The following is a 15,974-nucleotide window of genomic DNA, read 5'->3' as shown; positions in this document are numbered from 1 at the left end:
ATCTTTAGCTCCTCCGGCCGAGCACCAGACGGTGCCGGACTTGTCCTATGGCCTCTTTCGAAGGCCGCATGCAGAGAGCCTTGGGGGGCCACATAGCTATCTTCCGCCCCTGCCGGATTCAGAGAAACCCTCCGCGACGACACCTCAGGGTCGCCCGCCCCGCTAGGCGGTACGGCAGGGGGAGGCATCCCGCTCTCCATCATCTCCGGAAGAAGATCCCCCGAAGACAAGCTCTGCTGAGAAGGGCTGAGGTCCGAGCTACAAGGTAAAATTTCGGTCAATCTTCTCAAATATAAATCAAGGATTTCTTTCATCCCTCAAAAGGGAAACCTCTCTCTACTTACGGCTCGCTGGAGGGCTGATCCCTTTGAGGGCGTAGTTCGGCCGAGGAACTCCCCGGTGTCGGACCCTCTGACGAGGATTTTCTCCCCCGCTTCGCGGCCATGGTCTCCGGGTCATCATAGGCGGCGCTCTTCTTCCCCTTGGGAGAGGAATTGTCGGTTCCTCCCTTCGGAGCAGTCTCCTTCGAGGAGGCCATAGTTCCCTTGTCCTTCCCCTTATTTCCCTCCAAAGGCATTATCTTCAACATCCTGACAAGCACGAGATCCGGCCTAGTTTCGGGAAGGGGAGCCGGACACCTGATCAGCTTTACCTTCGCTATCCACTCCTGTTTAAAAGGACAGCTCTTTTAAGGGCAAGTTTATGACGATCATATGGATAGTAGGTCCGGGCACAAGGTTACTTACTTCGGTATCCGGGCGATTGCAGCTTAGGCCTGCGTCCTCGGTCAAATCCGGACACATCATTTGTGATCCGAAGAACAGTTTATACATCTCCACGGGCGTTGCGCCCATAAAATGATGGAGAGCTCGTGGTCCCTCCGGATTAAACTCCCACAGACGAAGGGAGCAACGTTTGCCGGGCAGTGTTCGGCGAATCAGCATGACCTGCGTCACCTTGACCAGGTTGAGGTCTCTTTCTAAGAGATCCCTGATGCGGCCCTGCAACAAGGGCACGTCTTTGGATAACCCCCAATCTAATCCTTTGTTGACCCATGATGCTAGCCGTGATGGAGGACCCGAGCGAAAGGCAGGAGGTGCCGCCCACTTGGCGCTCCTGGGAGCGGTGATATAGAACCATTCTTGTTGCCACAAGCCGAGCTCCTTTTGAAAGGAGCCCTCGGGCCATGGAGCATCAACATTCTTACTTATGACAGCGCCTCCACACTCTGCGTGCCATTCCGCGATCATCTTCGGCTCCACTCCAAAAGTCTTGAGCCATAATCCGAAGTGAGGGGTGACACGGAGGAACGCTTCGCACACAACGATGAATGAGGAAATGTGGAGGATGGACTCCGGAGCTAAGTCATGAAATTCCAGCCCGTAATAAAACAGCAGCCCCCTCACGAAGGGATCCATCGGGAAGCCTAACCCCCGAAGGAAGTGAGACATGAACACTACGCTCTCACCGGGCTGGGGACTGGGAATAGCCTGCCTTTGAGCAGGCAACCTATGCGAAATTTCGGCGGTCAAGAACTTAGCCTCTCTCAACTTTAGCACATCCTCCTCCGTGACGGAGGAGGACATCCATCGGCCTTGAAGGTCGGAACCGGACATTGTTGAAGGTCCGAAGCGCCTGGAATCTGGAGCCTAGGGTGTTGGAACTCGAGGCGACGGGCGAACTCGTTTGAGATTGGAAAAAGGAGTAAGGCCTTGGTCTCTTTATAAGAGGTTGAATACCAGGAGCCCTCCCCGTAACCGCTTAGGACTCGCTTTTAATCGAGAAAACATGCTAACGGGCTCGATTGGGTTACCCACGTCCGTATTGATGAGAATCCCGTAAAAGGGGGGCACACGATCTCTGCTTTGACAAGACGTGCCAAGGAAACCGCCTCGCAAAACACGCTAAGGTGGAAAAGTGAAAACGATTCGAGTAAAGGACTTGGCTGTAGTGTGACGACGCACTGCGGAATACGTCAGCAGATTTGATTTGTGTTAATATTTTTCTCCCTATGGCAATATGTGGAAGCTTATTTTGCGGAGCCGGACACTACTCTTGGTGTCTACAATCTTCTATGAAGGACTTGGAGGAGGAACCCGCCTTGCAATGCCGCAGACAATTTGCACACCGGACTCGTCGTCATTGAAGCCTGGTTCAGGGGCTACTGAGGGAGTCCTGGATTAGGGGGTGTTCGGGTAGCCAGACTATTCCTTCAGCCGGATTCCTGGACTATGAAGATACAAGATTGAAGACTTCGTCCCGTGTCCGGATGGGACTTTCCTTGGCATGGAAGGCAAGCTTGGCGATGCGGATATTCAAGATCTCCTACCATTGTAACCGACTCTGTGTAACCCTAACCCTATCCGGTGTCTATATAAACCGGGGGGTTGTAGTCCGTAGGGGATCAACTCCATACACAACAATCATACCATAGGCTAGCTTCTAGGGTTTAGCCTCCTTGATCTCGTGGTAGATCTACTCTTGTACTACCCATATCATCAATATTAATCAAGCAGGAGTAGGGTATTACCTCCATCGAGAGGGCCCGAACCTAGGTAAAAAACATCGTGTCCCTTGTCTCCTGTTACCATCCGGCCTTGACGCACAGTTCGGGACCCCCTACCCGAGATCCGCCGGTTTTGACACCGACAGCTGACAATTCATCACATTTCTTACTGACGAATAAAGTGACACAGTTTAAAATAGCATTAACACAATATGGTATTATTCAGGTCAAGACAAGGCTGGAAATGACATTATGAAGGAGTTGGCAGCTTCACGACACCACTGGATTACAGATCAAGAACTCATAAGTATCAATGGTTAGTGTGCTGTCAATTTATCCCATTTCAGATTGGCAAATAAAGAGATGGTTTAAATAATAGTAGAATGATATGACATTGTTCATAGTTAAGACATTGCAGAATATGACATTATGCTATAGTGGGTAGGTTCACGACACCACTGGATTACGGATCAAGAACAAAAGCATACATGCAGTGCAAAAGAAGATCACTTGCTCTGGATTGTTTAATTTACATGGTATGAAGAAGGAACTTGGTTGTACAACTGAAAACTTAAATTGAGAAGGAAAAAACTTTTGTTTATGAACTACATAATAAACTTTAAACATGCAATTTGATGCAAACACCAAAAATAAACAGTTGTTGCAGTCATGCCTAACCAAATATACACAACAAATTTTGAAGGCTTGAGAAGGACAAACTTACATTATTGGTGAAGACAGGCTCTATAAAGACCTTGTCCATGTTGACGGGGGGGGGGGGCAATTCAAGAAGTTTACCACATAATCTTCTTCATAAGCATTGCCTTTATTCTACATTTTGTTAAGAGTAAATATAGATGTGATAATATAAGAAAAATGGAGAATATTTAAGATAAGATGAAGAGTGATGCTACATAACCAAGTAGCTGTAAATGTAAGTACAACGATACAGGCAAAAGGTACAGCCAAGAGCAATGCAGAGCTAAACTTCTTCAGTACCATCGGTGTTATCCAACCTTATGGTAAGAGTAAATATAGATCTGATGTGTAGAAAATGGAGGGCAAAGGAAAATAAGCTGCAGAGCGATGGTACATGTACAACTAGATGTCAATATAAGTACACTGCTAAAGGACAACAGCTACTTACAAGAACAATGCAGAGCTAAAAAAATTCATTGGCATTGGATATTTCTACACTAATGTAACCATTCATACATATCAGATACTTTGGAGCGAAAAATTGATAAGCCAGTTGTCACAGAATGAACCAGGTATGTATGCAAGTACAGTGATACAGGACAACAGGTACTAACAAGAGCAAAGTAGCGGGCAGCATATTTGCGATATCCTGTCATCCTTTTCAAACCGGAATTCTTCTTCGAGGAGATTTCCTGCAAAAAAGATCCGTAAGGCACATGCGGAAAAGTAGAAGTTCAAATTTTCATGTGATATCATAGACAATACCTCATGCTAGGAACGAGACCAGTGCATAACATGGTTTTTCCATTCAATGTCTTCTAAATTTAGCACATGAGACTTCACCGGAAATTCATTTATAGAGTTGCCATCAAAGTGTGATTTCCTCAGGTAACATCGATACTGTTGCAATGCTTCCTTGAAAAGCGCAAGCAAGCTTTGCTCGTCATGACTATCTAGATTGACCCTCACCTACTTACAAAAATGTAATGTAAATGATTGCTGTGTTCAATCAGCAGAAAACAGGAAAATGATCACCATGAATAATAGCACTTACACGTAAGTGGGACAGGAAGATGTGAAAATGGTGTTTGTCTTCACTATAATCTTCCCATGATGGGAATATATGCACGTAGTCCCTAACAACATTGAAAGCATTGTCTTTTAAACTGGGAATAACTGGAATGGGGTTCCAATCTGCAGGAATTGGCCATCTCTGCAGTTGGGATAGGTCTTCGGCCGGTGAACTTGCTGCACTTTTTGCTGGAGTGGGATTTTTCTGTGGTACGGCTGGTGCTATGGCAACTGAAATCGGCATACCTTTTGCTAGAGTGCAGGTCCTATGTGGTGGGGCTAGTGGTGTGGCCAGTGAAGTATGGGTACAGTCTGCTGGAGTCGGTCGTACATTTTGTGTCACTGGTTGTAGAGCCAATGTAAGTGGGGTGCTGTCTGATTTCTCCAGCACCACCACGTTTTTCAAGGACTTTGCTGGTGCTCCTTCAGGTTCGGCAGTCACCCTCTTCCTTTCTGATGTCTGATGCACAAGAACAACATTTGAGTGGAAAAACATGGTATGATGACAGATGGAATATGTATTGATAATGGATGGGCTTGGCATCTTGACATATATGATGAGTAAACTAATCAAATGGCGGTGCTACAAAGTAGAAGAAATGCAAGACAACTTATGCAAGATAGGCGCAATCAATAAAACCTTGCCAAATTAGAACAGGCACCTTGATGGGTGAACAGGACAGGCCATCTGCCTTTGACTCCTCGAGGTCAGAATAGTCATTAGGATCATATTATGAACAAGAATCTACAGGTGGGGAGCGTATGAGTGTCATTGCATCCAGAATGGCACTCAATGCCTTGGTGCCAATTTTGTAAGTCGTTGTAGTGTTCCACAATATTCTTTTGATGCATGGATTCTGATATTCACTATGATTATGTATAATATCTAAGTAGCATGGAAACATAAATAGTAGTGAGATTATCTTTGTAATGTAGAGGATATTCTAATATAGGGGTGCCCCTATAAACCCTTGTGTGCTATCACTGGATTCTGATGAGAGAGACCATGTGTGCTGTAATATGGTGCGTGCATTAATATAATCTGGCACAAGTACACAAAAAATAGGCTCCAGAAGTAAGGATAGTTGACAGATGATAGGTTCATAATATACTGTATAGAGAGTTTATTGCCAAACCCTGATAACAAGAGCACACAACAACGAGGCAGATCGTAGTTTACATAAAAAGGGTACACCATAACCAGGATATATAAATCGAGAAAGTAGAACTGGCTAGAAATTACGGTGTTGTATTGCCGCTACTAATTGAAAGCCTATCGATCACATACAGGCCAGCTCTATCAGCTATTGACTGCAGATGTCCCTGCTCCCCTTCCTCACAAGGAACATACTGTACGTACCAAATGCAGAATAACAAGAGAGTAACATGTTAAAGAATAGAAGAGGAAGCATATTCTTGAGGTTCCGCTTCATTGTATACAGTGTTGGTTGCCCACTCATGATGAATCACAACGCCCAAAGGAATGCAATTCCATGATGTCTCTCTATATGTGGCCACATGCATTTGGAAAATCAAGTGGGAGCATTACCTTACCAATTAAATGTGTGTTTGTTAACTAATATTAATATCATATCACAATTCGTATTTGAAGAAGTAAGCTTTGGACTTATGATTGGTGTGTCGTTTAGCTTCGAGAGTGGACTGCTGCTAGTGCGACACAAAGCAGCTACACAGATCATAGTGTAGATATTCGTAAGCATCACAATTAAAATCAGCAAAGTGGAACTTGCTGTAATATATGTGCTAGTATTGCTGGTACGGCTAGAAAGGCTTCGGATACCATCTCTCTTCTCTCTTCAACTGAAGGTGCGGTACCATTAATACCCGTGTAACTCTCAAAGGCAACACAGCTCCCCGCATTTCCTTTCTAATCTTATAGGATTCAAGTGGGCAGGCCACTAAAATTCCTATTCCTATATTTACAAAATCCTACGAATCAAAGAGGCCCGAAGAGTTCAAAGTGTCCATCACAACCGACCGTATAGAGCTCTACACTACAAATTTCCATGCTCATCTTCACTACAAGGAACATACTGTACTACTATCATACTCCCTCCGTTCCAAAATATAAGTCTTTGTTTACAGAGGGAGTACATTTTAGATTACTATTTTAGTGATCTAAACACTCTTATATTTGTTTACAGAGGGAGTACATTTTAGAGTGTAGATTCACTCATTTTGCTCCATATGTATTCCATGGTGGAATCTATACAAAGACTTGTATTTAGGAATGGAGAGAGTAGTTATTAAAGAAGAACGGAAGAGGAACATGCTAAAGAAGAGCAAGAAGATTTTGGATACAAAAATGTTCGTTGCGCAGTGCCCACACATGATGAATCGGAGCGCATTAAGAATGCATGTCCCTGCTGTCTCTCTATATGTGGTGCACATGCTTTTCAAAAGTAAAGTAGGAACATTAGCTGACCAATTAAATGTTATCTGTTTTAGTAATATCAGCATCATATTTGATTCGTATTTGAGCAACATGTTTGGAATTATGAGTGGCACGTTGTTTAGCTTGATGGATTCAGGAGCAGTGCTAAGCAGGTACGATGATGGTACTGAATATAAAGGCATGTCTACATGCAAGTCTCATGACTTTTGTCATTTGGGTCAGTCGACCATTTCAGGCAGTTGGATGAAAATCCTATGTCTCCTAACCCTTCTTTTCCTCGTCTCTGATTATTCCCATACAAAACACCGCACGGGTCACCGGCCGAACCACCGGCGCCAGCGCCCTTGTTCCTCCGCCACCACCACCCCCAGCCCCGCCCCCACCCGCATCGAGTTTTCTTCGTTCGGCGAGGCCCCACCACCGCCCCCAACAACCACCGTCCCCACCCGAGCCCCTTCCTTCGCACCGGCGAACTCCGGCGAGCTCTCAAAAATCGAATGACCCAATTTTGAAATTTAGTCAACTGTCATTTAACTAGTGTGGAATATAAAAGGGGAAAACCATAAGCATTGCGAGTATAGTGTTGAGCGTGCCATGGCGGATCTGAAGGTGCAAACCGGACAAAGGCAACTTCGCAACCAATGTTTGCTTTCAACTAGCAAGTAAGTGATGGACAAGAAATCAGAGTAAAGTAGTGGCAATGTATTTTCTTGTTGCGATAAATAAGTTGAGCAGATACGAAAGAGTACCGCCTCTGGTGCGCGCCGTGTATGCATCTGTTGAGAATTTGACGGTGCTGCGTGTAACGCCCGGGTAATTTAGCTACAGTAATCCCACGCTAATGGTGCCACGTCACCACAGTTACTGTTGTTAATCTTGCGTTGATTCTAAACCGTTTCAAAATTCAAATTCAAATTAATGTCAACAATAAAAGTTTTCAAAAGTTAAAACAAAAATGTTCGGGAGGTGCCATATTTTGCAAAATGGTGTAATAAACACATTTTTACAAAATGCCTAGATATTTTAGAATGATTTAAAACAAAAAAATAAAATAAATAAAAAGAAAAGAAAACACAAAAATAGAAAAAGCAAAAAATAAATAAATAAAGGAAGAAACCCCCTCTTCCTAGGCCGTAGGGCCCAGCTAACCAGCTGGGCACCAGCCCAACTGGCCCAGCCGGCCGGCCCATACACCCCACTCCCTCTCAATAACCCCCTACCCACTCCCCCAGTCAAACCCCCAACACCCCACTCCCCCCCCCCCGAAAATATCTCCCCCTCTCCGCGATTGGATCGGGATCGAGAGGCGGAGACCTCTAGTCGCCGCCGAACACCGTCGCCGCCGGACCTCCCTCGCCGGACTCCATCGACGTCGTCCTCTCCGTCAACGCCGTCATCCCCGACCCCCTCCATGAGTCCCGTTGCCCATATCCCAGCGACCGCCGTGAGCCTCTCCTCTCCTCCCCTGCTCGCTCGCGCACGCTCGTGCTCGCGCTCACGGCCGCGGCCTCATCCCACACGCGCACCGTGGCCCCTCCTCGCGCTCGCCCACGCGCACAGCCGCGCGCCCGTGGCCACGCCCCTGCGGCACCCGCGTGTCGCCTGCGTCCCTGGCCTTGCTCGCGACCACCCCGCCGCTGCTTCCCGCTCGCCCTCACCAACACGCCGTTCGCGCCCTCCCGCATCTCCCCGCGACCACTCTGCCGCACCAGGCCGCGTCCGCCACTACTCTCCGCCATGCTCCGGCCAGGCTTCGGCCTGCACGCGGGCCTCGTCCCCGCTAGCTGCTGCCGCTAGTCCCGTCGGCGCTCACCGCCTGCACCCCAGGCGCACCCACGCATCGTCATGCCCCGATGCCTCCCCATCCTCACCTGCTGCTTCTCGCCGCCGCGTTGCTGCTGCACGGCTCTGCCTAACGCCGCCCGCACGCGTCCTGCCGCCTCCGCCTCGCCGCGCCGCTGCACGCACGCGCACAACGCGCGTTGCTCGCGCCTAGCCCCGGCCTCCCGCTTCGGCTGCGCTCCGTGGCCCCTCTCGCTAGCCTGCTGCGCCGCTACTGCTTTAGCTGCCGGCGATGTCGCCCTATTGTCGCTGGTGCCTCCCCGCTGCTCCCTGCCGACTCTGCCCTGCCTACCGGTCCGCACCGCCGCCTGCACGCTGCTTCTGGCACCCCCACCGTCTGTCCTCGCTGCCGTTTCCCCGTAACGCTCCGGCCTCCGTCGAGGCTGGCGCCCCCTGGTGGCGTTGGTCCTGCACCCCTGGCGCCCACAACCGCGCCTGCTGGTGCCCAGCGCCCGTCGCCCGCGCCCGTTAGGGCCTCTAGCCAATGACATGGGGGCCCCACGCCCCCAGAATGTTTACAAAAAAATAATTAAAATAAATAAATAATAACTAATTAATTAATTATTTAAAGAATTAATTAACTTCATTAATTTTGATTAATTAAACTAAACAATTAATTAATCATAATTAGATTAATCTAATAACTAATTAAACTAACTACTGCTAGTTAACTAATCAACCAATTATAGTGGGGCCCACCCCTAATTAATCCTGGTTAGGTTAATTAAAAATGGTTAATCCAAATGTGTCAGGTTGACTAGTCAACCCTGTTGACTGCTGACGTCATGCTGATGTCAGGAAGCAGTATTCTGGATAATGTTGAATAAAAATAATTAAATAAATGCTAAAAAAGATTTAAATCTTTTAAAATCAATATAAAGTAAACCGTAGCTCGGATGGAAAAACTTTGTACATGAAAGTTTCTCAGAACGACGAAACAAATCTGGATACGCAACCCGTTCGTCTGTCACGCATCCCTAGCATAGAGAACACACAACTTTTCCCCTCCGATTCATCTGTCCGGAAACGCGAAACACCTGGGATATTTTCCCGGATGTTTCCCCCCTTCACCGGTATCAGCTCATACCGCGTTAGGGCACACCTAGCACCGCTACTTGACATGTCATGCATTCCTATGCATCTGTTTGCATTGTATTCATTGTTTCTTCCCCCTCTTTTCTCCGGTAGACCACAAGACTGACGCCGCTGCTGGTGCCCCGTCCGACTACGTTGTTGACGACCCCTACTTGCCAGAGCAACCAGGCAAGCCCCCCCTTGATCACCAGATATCGCCTATTCTCTCTCTACTGCTTGCATTAGAGTAGTGTAGCATGTTACCGCTTTCCGTTAATCCTATTCTGATGCATAGCCTGTCATTGTTGCTACAGCTGTTGATACCTTACCTGCAATCCTAAATGCTTAGTATAGGATGCTAGATTATCATAAGTGGCCCTACATTCTTGTCAGTCTGCCATGTTATACTATCGGGTCGTGATCACGTCGGTTGTTGGTCATGGGTATATACTAGACATACATACTATACATGTTGTGACTAAAGTCGGTCGGCTCGTTGAGTACCCGCAAGTGATCCCGATGTTGGGGGTTGAAGGGGCAGGTGGTTCCACCCAGGTAGTGGTGGGCCTAGGTTCTCGACGACCCCCGACTGTTACTTTGTGGCGGAGCGATAGGGCAGGTTGAGACCACCTAGGGGAGAGGTGGGCCTAGCCCTGGTCGGCGTTCACGGATACTTCAATTAACACGCTTAACGAGATCTTGGTATTTGATTTGAGTTTGGCCACTGGCCTATGCGCACTAACCAACTACGCGGGAACAGTTGTGAGCACTCGACGTCGTGGTATCAGTCGAAGACTTCGTGACGTTAGCGACTGAGCGACGTGCACTGGAATGCCTGCTCTTGTATAAGGGAGGCTAGGTCTGCTCACCGGCCGCGTACGCAATGTGCAGGTGTGCAATGGGCGATGGGCCCAGACCCCTGCGCCATAGGATTTAGACCGGCGTGCTGACCTCTCTGTTGTGCCTAGGTAGGGCTGCGACGTGTTGATCTTCCGAGGCCGGGCATGACCCAGACAAGTGTGTCCGGACAAAGGGGATCGAGCGTGTTGGGAAATGTGGTGCACCCCTGCAGGGATGTTAATCTATTCGAATAGTCCTGATCTTCGGTAACGGGGCGACTTGGAGTTGTACCCTGACCTTATGACAACTAGAACCAGATACTTAATAAAAACACATCCTTCCAAGTGCCAAATACAACCGGTGATCGCTCTCTCACAGGGTGATGAGGGGAGGATCATCGGGTAGGATTATGATATGCGATGCTACTTGGTGAACTTACCAACTACTCTCTTCTACATACTGCAAGATGGAGGTTGCCAGAAGCCTAGTCTTCGATAGGACTAGCTATCCCCTCTTATTCTGGCATTCTGCAGTTCAGTCCACATATGTTACCCCCTTTCCATTTGATACCAATGCATACATATGTATTGTAGTTCCTTGCTTGCGAGTACTTTGGATGAGTACTCACGGTTGCTTTGCTCCCCCTTTCCCCCTTCCTATACCCGATTGCTGCGACCAGACGTTGGAGTCCAGGAGCTAGACGCCATTGTCGATGACGATTGCTACTACTCGGGAGGTGCCTACTACTACGTACAGGCCGCTGACGATGACCAGGAGTAGTTTAGGAGGATCCCAGGCAGGAGGACTGCGCCTCTTTCGATCTGTATCCCAGTTTGTGCTAGCCTTCTTAAGGCAAACTTGTTTAACTTATGTCTGTACTTAGATATTGTTTCTTCCGCTGACTTATCTATGACCGAGCTCTTGTATTCGAGCCCTCGAGGCCCCTGGCTTGTAATATGATGCTTGTATGACTTATTTTATTTGTAGAGTTGTGTTGTGATATCTTCCCATGAGTCCCTGATCTTGATCGTACACGTTTGCATGTATGATTAGTGTACGATTGAATCGGGGGCGTCACACTATGGTAGCGATGGCTGTCGGTGGTGTGGAAGCAGATCTAGGAGGGTAGACGGTGGCGGCAGGGCGCGGTGGACGAGACGGTCATGGGAGCGGCACCGGCAAGGTGGACGACGGCGGGGATGAAGCGAGAGGACGGGATGCAAGGATGCCGGTCCGAAGCCGTGGATGAGAGAGGTCGATCTCTTGTAATCGCCGGCGGCATCGGGGTATCAGCTCCGGCATGGTGGAGGAGGATGGCGGTGGATGGGGTGGCGGACGAAGGAGGTTGGGGTGGAGAGGGTGTTTTGGCGCCCACGGAGTACGAATGAGGAAATTGAGGGAGAGAGGAAGGGGGAACCATGTCTTCAGGGCGCGCCTGTCTCAAATGCGAGGAAATTTACAAACTTAGCCCCCGTTTAAAATTTCCAACATCACAACAATATTGGTTGGTTGAGGATAGGAAGGTAATCTCGCATACACCCAATATTTGCCGATGAGAGTTTGTTTTTGGCGCCCATCGTGTATGAATCGGGGAGGGAGTCGATTTCGGCCGACGAGACACTGTGTTTTGGCGCCACCATGTATGAATCCAGGTGAGAGATGGTTATGTCACGTTTGAGTGAAATTACAAACCTACCCCTATCGAAACCTATAGAAATCGAGCCGATAGGCTTTGCGTGGCAGTCATAGGCAGTAATTTCGATCCCGCAGATTTTGGTTTCTCGCGGTTACTGTGACTTTCCCCGCTTCATTCAAATTTTTGCAGTGCAAGAGTGCACGTTTACCATGCAACTCAATTCGAATCCAGTTTGTATTCTATTTTTGTTCGGGCAGGATCCATTTTCGATTGGAATAAAATTCTATATACATAATTATATATATATACTTTCAAAAGCACAACAAAGAATTATGCTCCTTTATATGTATAATATGATTTACAAATACAATGATCTCAAAATCATAAGGTTGAATTCAAAAAATTTAAACCAAATTATGTTCTACTAAAATGTATGGATCAGTAATATCTACATATTAAATAACATACATGCGCGTGAATTCATACGAGTATGCATGTTTGATAGATCAATTTTGGTTTGAGTATGAATTAAATGTATCGTAATCTCGAATTCAAATGTTTGAATCCCTTTTATTTTGACTCCTTTCACGCCCATCTCTCTCGCATGCATGCTCCATGTAGCTATCACTCTCTTTTCTCTAGCTCACCCACACGCTCACTTCATGTTTCTCCTATCTTCGCAAACATGGTCTCTCGACGTCTCCCTTGAGAAGTGTCACACATCCCTATCGTGATACATTACACGGTTTTCATTATCTCTTACGTCTCTACCATTCTCTGGTGTCACTAGGTACCTAAGCTATATTTTTCACCGCCACACACACAGTCTCACTCGTCTTTCACTTTGTCTTTATCTCTATGGGGTTCTCTAACACACCCTATATGTCTCTAGATATGACTCATACCACTAAAATTACTCTCTCCTGCAGACACAACATTTGTTGCGGTCTCCTTTCCGTCTCCATCCCACTTATAAAACTGACATTATTCATTTGTTTACCGATAATACAAACTCCCCCCCCTCTCTCTCTCTCTCACAACTCTTGCTTCCACTCCCCTTCCCGATAACCGTCTCTCTCCCTCTCTCACACACAAAACTCTCGCTTTCGCACCCCGACTCGTATTTCTCTCACAAACATTTATCAACTAGCCTCTAGATAGGTTTATACACACGCACACTCATGCTTCTACTATCACATACATGCCTCTCTCGCGCTCCTTGTATCTATGTCGATTTTTCTTCCCTTCTTGAGACACGCCCTCTCAATCGTGCACACACACACTATCGCCTCATTTTAAACTTACACCTCTCGCACACACACTCTTTGTGTCTTCGTCACACATGCACTCCGTCCTCCTCCTCTCTCCCTCTCTCTCACACACACATGGGCTTTTTGCAACAACTAGCAAGATGCCCGTGTGTTGCACGGAACATCAAGATGCATTTGTATGAGTAGTTTATCTTGTGGGAGAAAAGGATGAATGAGGGGAAGCCTTATTTGCAAATGTGGAGAGGGGTGTGGGTATCATTTTGCAAAATTGCCATAGTTTCCTTCCTATCCGCCAGATATAAATCAGACGACCTATATTGCAGGATGGCAGGACACCATCATCACCAACTCTGTTTTTTATCTCTACTCTATAGTCGGTGATGATGGTGTGCCTGCCATCCTGCAATATAGGTCGTCCGATCTATATCTAACAGATAGGAAGGAAACTATGGCAATTTACCCGCACTCCTCTCCACATTTGCAGATAAGGCCTTCCCTCATTCATCCTTTTCTCCCACAAGATCTTGATGTTCCGTGCAACGCACGGGCATCTTGCTAGTAAGAGTAGAAATTAGACATATACCGCTTCTCGAATCTTTAAACCAACAACATTCCTCCCTTATATGATCAAAACTGCAAAAGGTATATATTTTGAGTGAAACATAACATATGTTTAGTGATATACGTATTTCAAAACTAGACTCTTTTTTCTATCAAATCGGTGAATATGTATTGATCAACTTTGATCGTGTGGCAACGCATCATTACACAATGTAGTGCCTATAGATTTTTTAAGAAGTCAGACTTTGCAAACTTTGACCAAGTTTGTAGAGAAAAATATTTATATCTACAATAGCAAAAATATATAATGTGAAATTACACCATATGATGAATCTAGTGATATATGTTTTGCACTCTAGATGTAAATATTTTTCTCCACAAACTTGGTCAAAGTTTGTGAGGTTTGACTTTTCAAATAATCTATAGGCACTACATTATGGAACAGATGGAGTAGTTATTACCATTGTATAATTTTTTGGACACCAGACAAACGGTGGAGTACGTATATGAAGAGAAGAGGCGCACGCACGCAGTCGGTCTCTCGCTGTCTTGCACACATGAGAGTTATGTAAAGGCACCGTTAACAAATAAACCCTAAACCCCTAGGTGCATGATTGCTGCATGAGCGGTTACCTTCTACGTGGTGGAGCGCACCTTTGTAGGAATAGTCGGCTCGCGCGATAATTTGATCCGTAGGAATTGATGGTCGGGGCCATAGGTGAATGACCTGGAGGCGGTGGCTCGCCAGTTGCCACAGATCGAGTAGCCACGTTTAAAATATCATTTTTTAGTGGGGTAAGAGTTTTGATATTCAATGGCGCATTATAAGTACTAAGTAGTTTTTAGAACGATTGGTATGGAGCGAAAATGGAATTCATAACTACTACCTCCTTGGCGTATGGTTGTATGGGTTTATGTTGCAAGATGTTGAAACTGGTAGTTCTAGTGCAAATACTATGGTTTAGATGTTGGTTTTCAATAATGAAAATCAGAAGGGGAAACCCTTCTTTGATAAAAAAAACTACTACCTCCATTCCAGTTTACTAGTCCCCATCATAGTTTGGGTCAAATTTTGTCCATGAATTTTACTAGTAAAATATGAATGGAAAACGAAATTTTGTTATACCCAAACAAAAAAGGACTGGAGGGAGTGATTGCTCTGACATGGACACGACCTCTCATAGCGCAGGCATTGAACCGGCGCGCTGGCCAAGAGGGCCCCACTCGCTGCAGGCCTGGCTGAACACGCCTCCTCGCCGCATGCAACCGACTTCAGACTGCCCGCCTGCCTCCATTGAATCCGCGCGTGTGCCGGCAACACGTCCTTCTGCGAGCCGACCGGCATTTTAGAACACAAAAAATGACCAAAATATAATTATTACTCATGGTCTTGACTTGTTGTGCTCACAGTGGTAGCAGACACTAGAGGTTTTTCTTTATTTATAACTCTCCTCACATTTTTTTGGCTTTGAAGCGAATCATGGTTGTGGACATTATCTATGAAAGTGCAGATATCTATGAACATGAGCTTGATGTAGAAGTTGGACTTGGAATGTCGGGCTTGCGCGTGAACTATACCATGTCCAGTGCTTCATTTGTTATTGTTTGGAAACTAATCGCAGTTATTACATGACCCGAAAAAATATTATTTTGTGCCACATCAGTAGATGCACGGACATCACAACAGGCATGCTGACTGGATAAACATCCGAACCTAGCTATTATGAAGGAAATTTTGTATTGACAACAGATTTAGATAGCAGGAGACGCCTAGCCTGCTCTGCCTCTGCTATCTTATTTCTGGCTTCTTCCATCTCTTCTTTGGCTTGGGTGAAGAGAGCATCTGATTCCTCTTTTCGCTTCTTTAGGAACTCAACTACATTCTCAAGGGCTGCCGCACGCTTTCTTTCAGCCTTTACTAGAGCCACGAGGACATGAACAGCTGATGACTCCACCTGGCTTGTGTGTAATCCAACATCATCTCGGAATTTGCACCTTGTGTCTAATCCAGCATCATTAGGGAACTCGCATGTGACGCCCCAAGATCGGAGCTTTAGG

The sequence above is a fragment of the Triticum urartu genome, chromosome 7A (assembly GCF_056163025.1).
Source record: "Triticum urartu cultivar PI428250 chromosome 7A, HENAU_Tu73, whole genome shotgun sequence".
NCBI classification, from domain to species: domain Eukaryota; kingdom Viridiplantae; phylum Streptophyta; class Magnoliopsida; order Poales; family Poaceae; genus Triticum; species Triticum urartu.
This window is presented reverse-complemented; position numbering follows the sequence as displayed.